The 14,399-nt window shown below is 40.8% G+C and overlaps 1 long non-coding RNA gene across 1 annotated transcript; it reads right to left on the reverse strand.

Annotated features, from left to right (window-relative positions):
- Positions 1-3,193: 3,193 nt before the first annotated feature.
- Positions 3,194-9,478, reverse strand: LOC125618108. The gene is made up of 3 exons (XR_007349349.1): positions 9,004-9,478; positions 7,417-7,547; positions 3,194-4,988 (listed from the first exon to the last, which is right to left on the reverse strand). It is a non-coding gene; the product is annotated as an uncharacterized LOC125618108 (long non-coding RNA).
- Positions 9,479-14,399: the final 4,921 nt, after the last annotated feature.

Raw genomic sequence — 14,399 nt, forward strand, 5'->3', positions numbered from 1 at the left:
AAAAGGATTTGGAGCCAAAAAGGATCCAGGGGTCAACAAGCATAGGGGAAACCGTGACTCCCTTTTTGTTTGTGTAATATGGGGTTTTAAAATATTGCTCTGGCCACTGTTATGGCAAGATTGCAATAAATCACTGAGTCTGTCTTAAGCAGGAGATGGGATATTTATTCAACAGCTGGTAGTCTGGATTTACCAGCTGATAGGCTAAGGTGAAGATTGAAAGTTTACACTCTTTGACCACCTCCAAGGGTTAGAGTACAGCTCTATAGTCCAAAACCATATTAATCATAAGAGGCTCTTGCTATGATTCAAAGTAAACAAACAACATAATATCTAAAATCATAAGCAGAAGGGGAAGAAGGTCAAATGACCCCCTTTGATTACCAGTTAAAGAATGATTACTAACATCTAGAAAATATTTCTCTGACAGGGTACACTGTCCAAAAAAAAAAAAAAAAAAAAAAAANAGATGAAGAAGATGGTTTTTCCTTGCAGCTGCCCTTACTACAGACCCAGAAGTCACCAAAAGGGGTTCCCACCAGGACAAAGCCAAAACAAATATCAGAATCAGAACCAGATGCAGGGCTGGAGGATGGTCTGGACCAACCTCCTCACCTGGAGACTAGGCTGAGACTAAACCAATGCACCCACTGCCATCTAGAGGAACACTGGGAAAATGAATGCCCCACACTGAAGAAAGTCAACTGGGTTCTTACTACTCCTTACCAGGATAAGTGAGGACAAGTCCTTCAAGGATAATACCAGCTGTATAAACGTGTCCCTCATGATGCTCAATGACAAAGACACCCCTATGATGCTCATGAGAAAAGTTTGTGGGATTCGAAGACTTGGAAAATTATGATGAGGACTAGGACTGACTGGGCTCCATCTCTTTGGGCACCCAGAAACCTATGGTCCCAACACTTATAGGGGACCAACCTATGAAATTTGTGGTGGACACTGGGGCTTACCATTTGGTTGTGACCCAAACTGTGGGCCCACTTTCAAAGAAAGAGACCACAATTAAGATGGCCCCAGGAAACAAACTCATCATCCTTTCCTGTTATCCCAGCATTTCAATTTAGCAGTCCATGACTACTACATGGCCTGCTAAATTGAAATACTCAGATAACAATGAGAGAAGATGGCATAAAAGGAACACAGCAGCTTCTCACTCTCCTACTTAAGGCTGGTTACAAAGTTTCAAAACAGAAAGCCCAGATCTGTCAAGAAAAAGTCAAATACCTTGGTTTCTGTTTGACTCAGAGTCAGTGGCAACTGGGCTACAAGAGGAAACAGGTGACCTGCTCAATTCCAGTCCCTTCAACCTGCTGTCAAGTCAGACAAATTTGGTGCTGCTTAATTCTGCTGTGTATGGATCCCCAACTTTTCAGTTATGGCAAAACCCCTCTGAAGGCACACAAAGGAAAAAACAGGATCTGCTATTTGGGTGACCAAAAAAACAAAAAGACTTTTAGACACTAAAGAAGCACTCACCCATACACCTGAACTAGGACTCCCTGACCTCACAAAGCCTTCTTCCTGTATGTCTGTGAATGGTATGGAATAGCTGTAGGAGTCTGACTGAAATGCTGGGAACATGGCACATCCAGTGGCCTATCTATCTAAATAGCTGGACTCTGTATGTAGCCCAATGCTGGCCACCTTGCTTATGGGCCCTTGCAGCCATGGCCCTTATGGTACTGGAAGCTAATAAACTGGCTATGAAACAAGAATTAGGTGTCCATGTTCCTCATTAATTTTGACATTATAAGAGTACAAAGGATAATATTGGCTTATAATGGAAGAATGATCAGATACCAGGGCATGTTCTATGAAAATCCAAATAGACATGTTGAAGTTGTATGGACCCTAAACCCAGCCACTGTCCTGCCTATCAGAACAGAGCAACCTATTTCAACTGCACTGATGTCATGGATGAAGTGTTCTCCAGGAGACCAGACCTGACAGACAAGAGCCTATTAACCATGATGCAGAATACTTCAGAATTGAAAGCAGATGGAGACAGCCCTGAGCTTATACTCAGAAATCTGTGGTGGCTCTGAGGACCAAGGACACAATGTGGAAGGTCCTGACCACCACTGTGACAATGGGAATGTCCCATAAGCTCAAGGACGCACTGGGCAAGAACTAATCCCCATTGAGTCATTAATGAAGGTCATTAGTTATCTAGAATATTGTAGAAGAATCTAAGCACCACCAGATATTTTGAAGAGTCCTTAAACCTGCTGAAATAGAAAGGAAGACCCTAGTTCTCACTGCTACTCTTGGGAAAGTCCTGACATAAAATCAGAACTTTTCCTGGGGAAAACGCTGAGCACAACTGTTATGTTGGAAATGACACTCAGCTCCACATAGACTTGGGGCAATTCTCTGGGATTTAATTAGAAACTCTGAAAGATCCTGAACCTACTATTTCTTGGGAAAGATTCAGAGACTAGCTCTGAGGCTGGGAGAAGCAGTGAGCATCACTGAGATCCCAAGAATAGCACTGAGCCTCATAGAGAAGGTGTTAAAAATCCTTAGAGAAGGGGACTCTGAGAATAACTCTGAAACTCAGTGAGTCCCTAGAGAAACCAATGGCACCTATTGAGAACCTTCAGGAAGGCCCAGAGCTCTTACAGACCTTGGGAATGGTGCTGTGCTTCACTGAGAATCTGGAAAGGCAATGAGACACTGAGATTTTGGGGAAGGCCATGCATACATCTGTCAACCTAAGGAAGACCCTGAGCCCCCTAATACTCTGAGTAGATTTTAAACACTATTGAGTCAACAGTAAATGAACTTAAACCCTGTGTGATTTTGTTGGACTTTAGCCATGAAGACCATGAGGACCTTCCTAAACATGATTGAAATTCTGGAGAAGTCCTTGGGTCCTCCTGAGGCTGTTGGGTAGGCCCTGATCTTCTTAGATGCTAGGGTTGGCCATGAGATTTACTCATACTGAGAAAATACCAAAAATATGGATACATTGAAGAAAAATATTGACATCATGAAGGGTCAGGGACAGGCACTATGCATGACTGTGAATGTGTCAGTGTTGCTAAGTACCAATGACTGTGTGAGAAGGCAAAGAAACTAGTAAAACATTGAAGAAACTGGTGCACACATCTATAACTCTGGAGAAGTTCCTGAGACTGTCAGGAAACAAAAGGAGAAGGAAGCAAGATGGAGAGGTAAAATGGCTGCTTGTCTAAGCAGCTGTCTTTATTTATACTAATAGGTTACATTAGCTCACTGCACCATTAGTACATTAGGTGTTCTGGTCGAGCATGCATTAGTTATCATAATAGTGTCTGGGAGATACTGCAGAATGTTCCAGCTGTGGGAAACAAGACACCTCTTATTCTCCAGGAGTTTGCTCACCAGAGACACTTGCTGTTAAGTACATTTCCACAGTCACACACTTATAGATTCTTCTTTTTTGTTTTGTGTGGCCTTTTGGATGGATAACATTTGGGATTTATTTTTTGTTTTGTTTTGTTTTTCAATATTGGTGGAGGTAAAAAATAGGGTAGGTTTTGACAACAACAAAAACAAAACAACAATCCCAGTATTAGTAAACACTCACCTATGCCTAGTTGTTTAATCCAAGTAAGATTGGTTAATTACATAGTTAACCAATCCAATATATCTAAACTTCCATAATCCAGTTGGATCTTTTTAATGATGTCTACAAGGTAATCTAACTCTTTTGAAATGGAGTTACTATTGTCCCTTAAATTAAAGTAACACATATTGTTAAGGTCATTACAGTCTTTATGGTGTAATAATAGTAAATAATCAATTGCATCCCAATTGTGAAGAATGACTTAATAATTTTTTTCTTCATTTAGCATATTGATTTCCATAGAGTTAGGATTCATGTTTTTCATCATAGCACAGGCCAATTTCAAACTTTTTTGTGACAGTCAATCCAATGAGTACAAAATTATGCAAAAGCTCAGGACATATATGAATGGGCATATATTTTAAAAATTGATACATTTTTAAATGTATTTGCCCATAGTGACAAAGCAGAATAATAAATGAGAAATGGAAGCAGGTACCTTTTCAGACCTATGGGCACTAGCCCAAATGAACCCAGAATTTGTCTTAATGGAAACATGGAGAAAGGAAAAAGGACAAAAGGGAGATGGAAAGGAAATGGACATTATCCATTTCCTAAAGTGAATTAGACTGTAGGCCCCATGAATTTACAGATTCCCACATGGGAATCCCAGAAGGGCATTCAGTGAGAACAGTTATTGACAATGTCACAAGCCTGTTGGGAAAACATGGAAATCATCTTCATTAGTGAGCAAGGATTTTGATGAAAATATCTATGAGCTTCTACAGCATCTGAAAATAAAGTATAAAGGGATCTCACAGCTGCATCTGTGTGTTACCTTTCATCAGAGGTCCAGGAATTTATCAATTTAATAAAAACAGATACTACCCACTTTGCTTACCTCCATCTGTATACAACATCAACCCAGCTACAAGAGGAATGGTAGAGATCAAGAAAGAGGGGGAGTGTGTGACCTGACATAACAGAGACTCATCCATCATTAGGCATGTGAAAAGAAGTAGGTTCTTAAAAAAATATCTGTTAATTCAACTGATAGAGAAAAATTGTAAGTATTGGAGTTGTAGAATTTTTCCATAAGTGAGATATAAAATATGAATGTCCATGTCTGTTAAAGACAAAATTTTAGTGCAACCATCAGCAGTTAATTATGTATATTTATCAGTAAAATGCAGAATATTCCAGCCTGAAAAATGAGGAGAGTTTAACCATTCTGATATACACAATCTTTTATTATAAATAGTAATTACTGCTATAAAGGTATTAAGTTTTCCTACAAAAACTATCAACAATAATGACACATTAGATGCAGGAGGTTGATCCATCATTACTGGCAACAATTTTCTGTTAATTTTTTGTAGAGCTTAAAGAAGGCAGTGTAGTGTTGTTTCTTTAACAACTAGAAAAAATGAGAGAGCACACCAATATTTAATGAAATATAAGAACATGCCCAATGTAAATGTACTAGAAATTGCTATAAATGAACCAAAAAAAAAATAGAAGAAAGTGTCAAATTTGGGATGTGAGTAATTGAATATTTCTGAAATAATGTATATTCCAAGTAGGTGATAGGTTGTTAATGTTGAAATTTTTTCTGTAACAACATGAAGTCCTGATTGTAATAACACTTCCTGTAATGTTTGTAGAATTTCATCTGTGTTGTTTCATTCTATAACCAATATATCATCTATACAGTGATAAAGAAGTAAATGAGAAAATTTCTGAACACAAGAGAACAAGGCTGTATTAACAAAATATTGACATAATGTTGGGCTATTTAGCATTTCTTGTGGGAGAACTTTCCAATGCAATAAATTAGTAGGCTTATGATGGTTAAAAATGGGGAAAGGAAAAGCAAATTTTTTGATCTTTCTGATCATCAAGAAAGAGAGGAATCTTTTTAAAACATTCTTTTTAAGTCAATGCCATATAAATAAAAATCCTGAGGAATTAAGTTTGTGTTTGGTGATCTGCATTGAGAAGCAGACCCATGAGTTTATACATTTATTAATTTCTCTTAAATCTTGAAATAATCTCCATTTTCCTGATTATGGTTTTATAACAAAAAGGGGCATATTTCAACGGCTAGTAGAAGGTTCAATATATTTTGATTGTAGATGTTCTTGAATAAGGGCCTCTGCAGCTGCCACATTTCCCTTTGACAATGGCCATTATTCAACCCACAATGGAGTGGGGAATTTCCACTGTAGTGACAAGGCAGTCAGATCTGCAGAGACCCCTATAAAAAAGGTAATTCTGCAGACATCTGGAGTTTATGTAGCATGTCTCTGCCTCATGTAGGAAAAGGTATTGCCATCACATATGGCTGCACATGAGTGATAATTTGTTGAATTGGAAAGGGCAGAGCATTGTGACCACAGGGAGCTTTTGGACACTCATTCATTATTGCCTCCTATGCCCCAAACCAGAGTTGCCCTTTAAAGGGGCCATGAATGAGGCCATACCAAAGGGGTATGATATTAGCAACTATGTCCAATAATCTTATAATTGGTTTTTCATTTAAGTAAAGGGTCAATTTAGGTCTACTTTCAGTGACCAATAAACATGCTCCCATGATAGTAGAGCGAAACCTTGCATTTCCTCTTTTGTTTAAAGGCTGTTGAGCTGTAACATAGGGAATCACAATTAATTGAGCAATAGAGGATCCTTTGGGGAGGATTCAGAGCATATGGGACCACATTAGGCCATATATTATACCAGTGTAAACAGAATCAATTACCTCTGGAATAACAAATTCTCCTTCTTCAACACTATGAGAATGAGAAAAAAATATATATATAAAAGCATTTTTTTTTTTTTGGTAAAGTCTTCTGAATTTGAGTGAAAATTTTATACATCTCTCAAGGAAGCCACACTGGGCTTTTTCATAGTAATTAAATCTATGCCAGTGCTCCCTCTAGGGGCATGAAAGGATTTCTGGAATGATGCTCTGTTTGAACCTGAAGAGACAGCTGTGTCTGGATTGGGAACATTTGTGTCATGGGTTCTTGAGAAGGCTGAAAATATGCTTTCCCTCCTTTTTGACACTTTCCAAAAGAGATGGTTGAAATTCTTATTTATTTATTTTTTATTTATGTATTTATTTTAATTAAGTATATATGACAGCAGAATGCATTTTGTTTCACTGTACACAATTGCGGCCCAACTTTACATTTCTATGGTTGTACACAATGTAGCATTGCACCATATGTGCAGTCATACACTTACCTAGGGTAATGATGTCCATCTTATTCCCCCAGCAGCTCCTTTTTATAAAATTTTTTATTTGTTTTAATTAGTTATACATGACAGTTGAATGCATTTATGCAGCAAAAGATCATTGCTTATACTCTGCCTGTCCATCAGGATTTAACCTAATAGGACAAACAGCTAAGGTGTGAGTTTCTCCATCCTGCTCCACTTGTGGTAAACATTCATCAAATGAGATCTAACCAGTGGTGGCAGTGGCAGGAGAGGAGGAGAAGGCAGAGGGAACACCTCCATAAAGAATGTCTGGATCACAAGTGGCAGCTGGGTGGTTAGCAGACAGAGAAGGAGGTGTTTGCTGGGAGACAAATAGCATTGGACAAAGATAACAATCATGTAATGGGAGCTCGCACCTTCTCATGAGCTTCTTACCTACATCTTCCCAATCTTCTCCACTTAAATAACCACTTTCTGGGCACCAAGAGCAACAAGAACTTACTTCTGCCAGCAAAGCAGCAAGGTCTGCATTACATATGGCATGTCCAGCCTTGTAAAATAAATAGGAGAGCTCAGCCCAGTGACATGGTTGAGCATCAGACAGGTAATTTCCCACAGCTTACCAATGGGGATCAGTGCCAGCTGATGAAAGACGTGCATCAGCCTGCTCCAGGTGATAAGCTACTCCCTTCCCCCATTAATATGTCCAGAAGGGTCCCTGTTTCAAATGTCCAGGTACCACATTGGGCGCCAACTGTAAGAAAACAAATGAAAATGAAAGCAAGATGCAGATGCAAAATGGCTTCTTGTCTAAGCAGCTGTCTTTATTTATACCATTAGGTTACAGTAGCTCACTGCACCATTAGTACATTATTGTTCATTATATCACTAAGTCGGATACATTGGGTTATAATGTAAGATGTTCTTGTTAATGATCAGATAGGAGTTCTGGCCAAGCATGCATTAGTTATCTTAATAGTTTCTGTGAGAAACTGCAGAATGTTCCCACTGTGAAAAATAAGACACCTAGTATTTTCTGGGAGTTTGCTCACCAGACAAATTTTCTGTCTTCTACATTTCCTCAGTCAGAACCCTTACATGAGACTAAGCAAGAATCTTCAGAGGCACTAGGTCCCTAGTGACTAGGGACTAGGCACTAGGCCTGAGACTCAGCAAAATGCTGGGGAGGCCCCAAGAAACACTCTGACCCTGGGAATGACACTAAACTAAACTGAGAACCTGGGAAAAATTCTGAGATTTACTGAGACCCTGGCATAACCCTGAATCCAGGGTGTCCTTGGGGAAATATCTAGCCCTGTTGAGACTCTGGCAAAAGCACTGGACATGACTGAGACACAAAAAGGCCCCTTGAAAAATAAAAGCTTGGTAAAGGCCATTTTCATAGCCCATCCACTATGGAAGGCTGACCTGAAGTCATTTGTATAAATTGTGGCGATGCAAAATAAAACACAGACACAAATTACCATTATACAAGCTTAAGTATGGCTTTCCCCATCTCTCAGCCTCAAGCTCTCCAAAAGGGATAGCAAAAGAAAATTACAAGAGGCTGAAGAGATAGAGGGAAGCAGGTTTGGGAAGTGGACTGTTATTTTGGGGGATGAGTTTCTTAGAAAGTTCTGTCCAAAAAAGGATAGAAGGAGTAGGACTGCAAGGGAGCAGGGTATACCTCAGCCCCAGCAGGTACCACTACACCTGAAGCTATGCCTTGCTATCTGAGGAGGGACAACACCCAAGTCACTATGAAATGTAGTAACTGGTCAGAGCCCCCTGCCTCAGGACTGGAAGGTGTGTCCATTCAGAGTGATTTCCCACAGGCCATGAGTCCCACTGAGGCCCTGGGCAAAACCAGCAGCTTTTTGAAAACTAGGGAATATTCTGAACCACACTGAGATGCTAGGGATGTTCAAGAACATGCCAAGGGAAGAAAGGATAACATGAAACTCATGGGAAAAACTCATATCATGATTGTTTTATTGATACTTATTGAGACCCTTGGCAAGGCCCTATAATCCATGAAATCAGAACAAGAGAGCTTGAGCCTCATTAGGGACCTGGAGAATCCCTGAAACCCAATGGTACACTGAAAAAAGAACAGAACACAACTTAGAAATCTTGGAAGCCCTGAAACCCAAGAGACACTTTTGAAGACCTTCAGATTATAGAAACTCATAAAAATGATCTGAACACACCTGAAATATGGTAGACAACCCTGAGCCACAGTGAAATCCTGGGAAAGATCCTGAGACATATTGATATCTTGGGGAAAGTACTGAGGCCTACAAAGAAAAATGGAAAAGCCATGAAACACACTATTGATTTGGAAAGCACTGGAACACAAAATAAACTGGGAAAAATCTACAATTTAACATAGACACTGGTGGAGGCTCTAAAACCCACTGAGGAGATATTGAAGACCTTTAGCCCAGCAGAAGCTCTCTGGGAGAATCTGAAACACATAATACCTAAGACCCCAAAAACATGCTAGAGGATGCCCTGAGCCAGTATAAGCCAATTTGGAAAGCGCTGAATCAGACTAAGATTCTGGAGTAAGCCCTAAGTTTACACTCAGAAACTTGGGGTGGCCCTGCATGCTGGTGACACAGAAGGAAAAACCCAGAGCTCCACTATGACAATGAAAATATCCCTGAGTTTCAATGACACTGAGCAAGGTACTATTCTCCTTTGAGACACTAGAGAAGGTCATTATTTATACAGAATAATGTGGAAGAATGTAAGCACCACTTGACATTTTGCAGAGTCCTTAAACCCACTGAAATAATAGGCTAAGCCCTAGACCTATTCAAGTCTCTTGGGAAGACCCTGACACAAAATCACACTCTGGAGAAAATGCTGAGGAACACTGTAATGTAGAAAATGGCACTGAGCTCCACACAGATCCTGGGCAAGGCCTGGGATTCAGCAAAAAAAAAACCTGAAAACCCCTGAAACCACTATTTTGTTGGGAGCAACTTAGAACCTACCTCCAAGTCTAGGAGAAGTAGTGAGCATTACTGAGACTCTAAGAATAGAAATAAGCCTCATGGAGAAGCTGGAACAGACCCTGAAAGAGAAGAAGACTCTGAGAATGGATATGAAACTCAGTGAGCCTGTAGACAAGGTAATGTGACCTATTGAGGGCCTCAGGAAATCCCAAGTACATGGTGATGTTGGGAACAGAGTTGAAATACACAGTGATACTGATTAAAAAAAATGAGACCACTAAGACTCTTGAGAATTTTGTGCATACATTTATCAACCTAAGGAAGGCCCTTGGATTTCTAAAGACTCAGAAGAAGATTTTGAATATCATTGAGACAACTGTGAATGAGCTAAAATACTCAGAGACTCTTACTGAGGACTTTAGCATCTTTTAAGCACTGGGAATTATTTTGATCACCACAAACACCATGTCAAACTTGCTAAATAAGAGTGAAATTCTGGGGAAAGCCTCTAGCCCTCCTGAGACTCTAAGGTAGGACTGAGCCCACTGACACTGGGAAAAACCCCTGAAACCCTCTAATGCCCTGAAGAAGGACTTCAGGATCACTAAGACTCTGAGGCAAGCCCTAAATACCAAAGAACCTGGGAATTATATAATTTTAATGAGTGCCAGGAAGGTTGTGAACCCACTAAGATAGGAGAGAAGGCCCTGCCACCACTGTGACCCTGGGGAATGCCCTGAGACTCAGTAACTATTAAATATAGAAAAAGAAATACCCACAAATATTGAGACCTAGGAAAAGAAATAGGAAAGAAAGCCATACCATGATGACTTCCTTCTCTCCCATGATAAATCTTCCCAGACACTGACCACAAGAGAGGAGAAAGAATCTCAGCAAACCTAGAAGTAATAGTTTCTAGGAAATATTAATTTTCTTTAATACAACTCCTTTCCCAATACTGGCCACCAACACTTCAGCATGATTCAAATCCCTGAGTGCCCACACTGACATGCTCACTAAATCACCCATGACCTATATAAGCCCATTTCCCTCCTTTGTAACTCATGTTCCACCAGTAAATTGGGTGCATTTTCATTGGTAAAGTCCTGTTCCTGAATAAGAGCAACAATGATCTGGGAAGTTTGCCTCCAGCATAGTCTTTTTCTTCTAACAGTAAGGAACTGTTGGTCCTGAGCAACACTGTGATCCTGGGTATGACAGTGAACTCCAGTGACAACATGGGGAAGTTGCTAAGATATTTCTGAGACCATGGCAGAAACCCTGAATCTAGTGTGTCATTGGGGAATTATCTAGTCCACACTGACCCCTTAGAACTAAACTAAGGTCATTTGTGTGAATTTGGGGTGACGCAAAATAAAACACAGACACAAATTACTTTTACACAAGTTTCAGAATGGCTTTTCCCAGTTCTCCAACTCAAGCTCCCCAGAAGGGATAACAAGAGAAAATCACAAGAGGTTGACTAGAGCGAGGAAAGCAGGTTCTGTTGGGAGTCGCCCGGGCTCCAAAGACTAACTTCCCCATCCCCCAGGAAGAGCCATCCAATGGTGAGCCCTGCTGGCTCACATGATTCCTACCCACAAATCAGACTAGCCCTGCTGGCTCACATGATCCTTACCCACCAATCAGAAGCACCCCATGCCAACTGTCAAACCCTTCAACCTTTAAACTGTCATAACTATCAAACCACCCTTGGCTCTATAAATATGCGGAGCTATTTCTCAATAAACGGGCATTTTCTCCAACTATGAACCTTGTTTGTTCTTTCAGGTTTAAAAGTGAATGTTTTATTTAGGGGAATGCTATTCTTAGAAAGTTCTATCCAAAAAAGGGCAGAAGGAGTAGGTCTACAAGGGAGCAGGTGAGTGTACCTCAACCCTAGTGGGCATGCCTAAACCTGGATCTATGCCTTGCTATCTGAACTGGGACAACACCCAAGTCCTATGAAATGTAGTAACTGGTCAGAGCCCCCTGCCTCAGGACTGGAAGGTGTGTTCATTTGGAGTGACTTCCCACAGGGCCTGGGCAAAACCAATAGCTTCTTGAAAACCTGGGGAATATTCTGAACCACACTGAGATGCTAGGAATGTCCAAGAATTCCAATGAATGCCCAGGAAAAGAAAGGATATCACTAAACTCATGGAAAACACTTGTATTATGTGTTGTGAGACTAGAGGAGACCATGAAACTTATTGAGACCCATGGCAAGACCTCACAATCCATGAAATCAGTACAAGGGAACCTGAGCCTCATTAGTGACCTGGAAAATCCCTGAAACCCAATGGTACACTGAAAAAAAAAAAAAAAAGAACAGAAAACAACTCAGAAACCTTGGAAATCCTGAAGCCCAAGAGACAATTTTGGAGACCTTCTGATGATACAAACCCATAGAAATGATCTGAACACACCTGAAATATGGTGGACAACCTGAGCCACAGCAAAATCTTGGGGAAGAACCTGAGACTTACTAATATCTTGGAAAAAGTACTGAGGCCCACAAAGTAAATACAGAAAAGCCATGAAACACACTATTGACTTGGAAAGCACTGGAACACAAAAATTAAACTGGGAAAAATCTACAATTTAAGACAGACACTAGTGGAGGCCCTAAAACTCACTGAGGAGATAATGAAGACCTTTAGCCCAGCAGAAGCTCTCTGGAAGAATCTGCAACACAGTCATACTTAAGATCCAAAAAAGACCCTAGAGGATGCCCTGAGCCACTATAATCCAATTGGGAAAGCACTGAACCAGACTAACACCCTGGAGTAAGCCCTGAGTTTACACTCAGAAACTTGGGGTGGCCCTGAGTGCTGCTGACACAGAAGGGAAGACCCAGAGCTCCACTAGGACAATGGGAATATCCCTGAGTTTTAATGACACACTGAGCAAGGGATATTCCCCTTTGAGACACTAGAGAAGGCCATTATTTCTCCAGAATAATGTGGGAGAATCTAAGCACCACTGAATCATTTGCAGAGTCCTTAAACTCACTGAAATAATAGGCTAGGCCCTAGAACTATTCAAGTCTATTGGGAAAACCCTGAAACAAAATCACACTCTGGGGAAGATGCTGAGGAACACTGTGATGTGGGGGAAGGGCACTGATCTCCATACAGACCCTGGGTAAGGCCTGGGATTCAGTGAGAAACCCTGAAAGGCCCTGAAACCACTATTTTGTTGGGAGCAACTCAGAGGCTAGCTCTGAGTCTAGGAGAAGTGGTGAGAATTACTGAGACTCTAAGAATAGCATTGAGCCCCATGGAGAAGCTGGAAAAGACCCTGAAAGAAAATGAGACTCTGAGGATGGATCAGAAACTCAGTGAGTCTCTGGAAAAAGTAAAGAGACCTGTTGAGAGCCTCAGGAAAGTCCAAGTACTTGCTGACCTTGGGAATGGAGCTCAGATGAACAGAGATCCTGGGAATAAAATGAGACCACTAAGACTCTTGAGAATTTTGTGCATACATTTGTCAACGTAAGGAAGGTCCTTGGATTTCTGAAGTCTCTGAAGAAGATTTTGAATATCATTGAGACAACTGCGAGTGAACTTAACCACTCTGAGACAGTTACTGGGGCCTCTAGCCTTTTTTAAAGTCTGGGAAATATGTTGATCACCACAAACACCATGAAACTTTCTACACAAGATTGAAATCTGTGAAAAGCCTCTAGCCCTCCTGAGACTCTAAGGTAAGACTGAGCCCCACTGACACTGGAAAATACCTCTGAAACCCTCTAATGCCCTGAAGAAATCCTTCAGGATCACCAAGACTCTGGGGGAAGTCCTGATCACCATTAGAACCTGGGAATAATATAATTTCACTGAATGCCTAGGAAGGGTGCAAAGCCACTAAGATACTGGAGAAGGCCCTGACACTGCTGTAACCCCGGGGAATACCCTGAGACTCAGTAACTATTAAGTATAGAAAAAGAAATACCCACAAATTGTGAGACCTAGGAGAAAGAAATAGAATGGAAAGCCATACACTGATGACTTTCTTCTCTCCCATGATAAATCTTCCCAGACACTGACCACAAGAAAGGAGAAAGAGTCTCAGCAAACCTAGAAGTGATAGTTTCTAAAAAAAACATTATTTTTTTTATTATGACTCCTCTCTCAATACTGGTCACCAACTCATTAGCACAAGGATTCAAATCCCTGAGTGCCCAGACTCACATGCTCACTAAATCACCCACAACCTATACAAGCCTATTTCTGTCCTTTATAGCTCATGTGCCATCAGTAAATTGGGTGCATTTTCATTGGTGAAGTCCTATTCCTGAATAAGGGCAAAAATGATCTGGGAAGTTTGCCTCCAGCATAGTCTTTTTGTTCTAACAAAAGAACTGGATCTGGATTGGTTCTGAGCAATACTGTGATCCTGGATATGAAAATGAACTCCAATGAGAACATGGGAAAGGTATTAAGATATTTCTGAGACCATGGCAGAAACTCTGAATGTAGTGTATCCTTGGAAAACTATCTATCCAAGCTGACACCCTGGGAATAGCACTGAACTTGACTAAGACACTGAAAAAGGCCCTGAGACAAATGGAGAGCCTGATCATGGCAATGAGCCTGGTAGTGCCATGAGGTCCACTGAGGCCCTGGGCAAGGTGTTTG

Source organism: Marmota marmota, unplaced genomic scaffold (assembly GCF_001458135.2).
Source record: "Marmota marmota marmota unplaced genomic scaffold, marMar, whole genome shotgun sequence".
Taxonomy (NCBI): domain Eukaryota; kingdom Metazoa; phylum Chordata; class Mammalia; order Rodentia; family Sciuridae; genus Marmota; species Marmota marmota.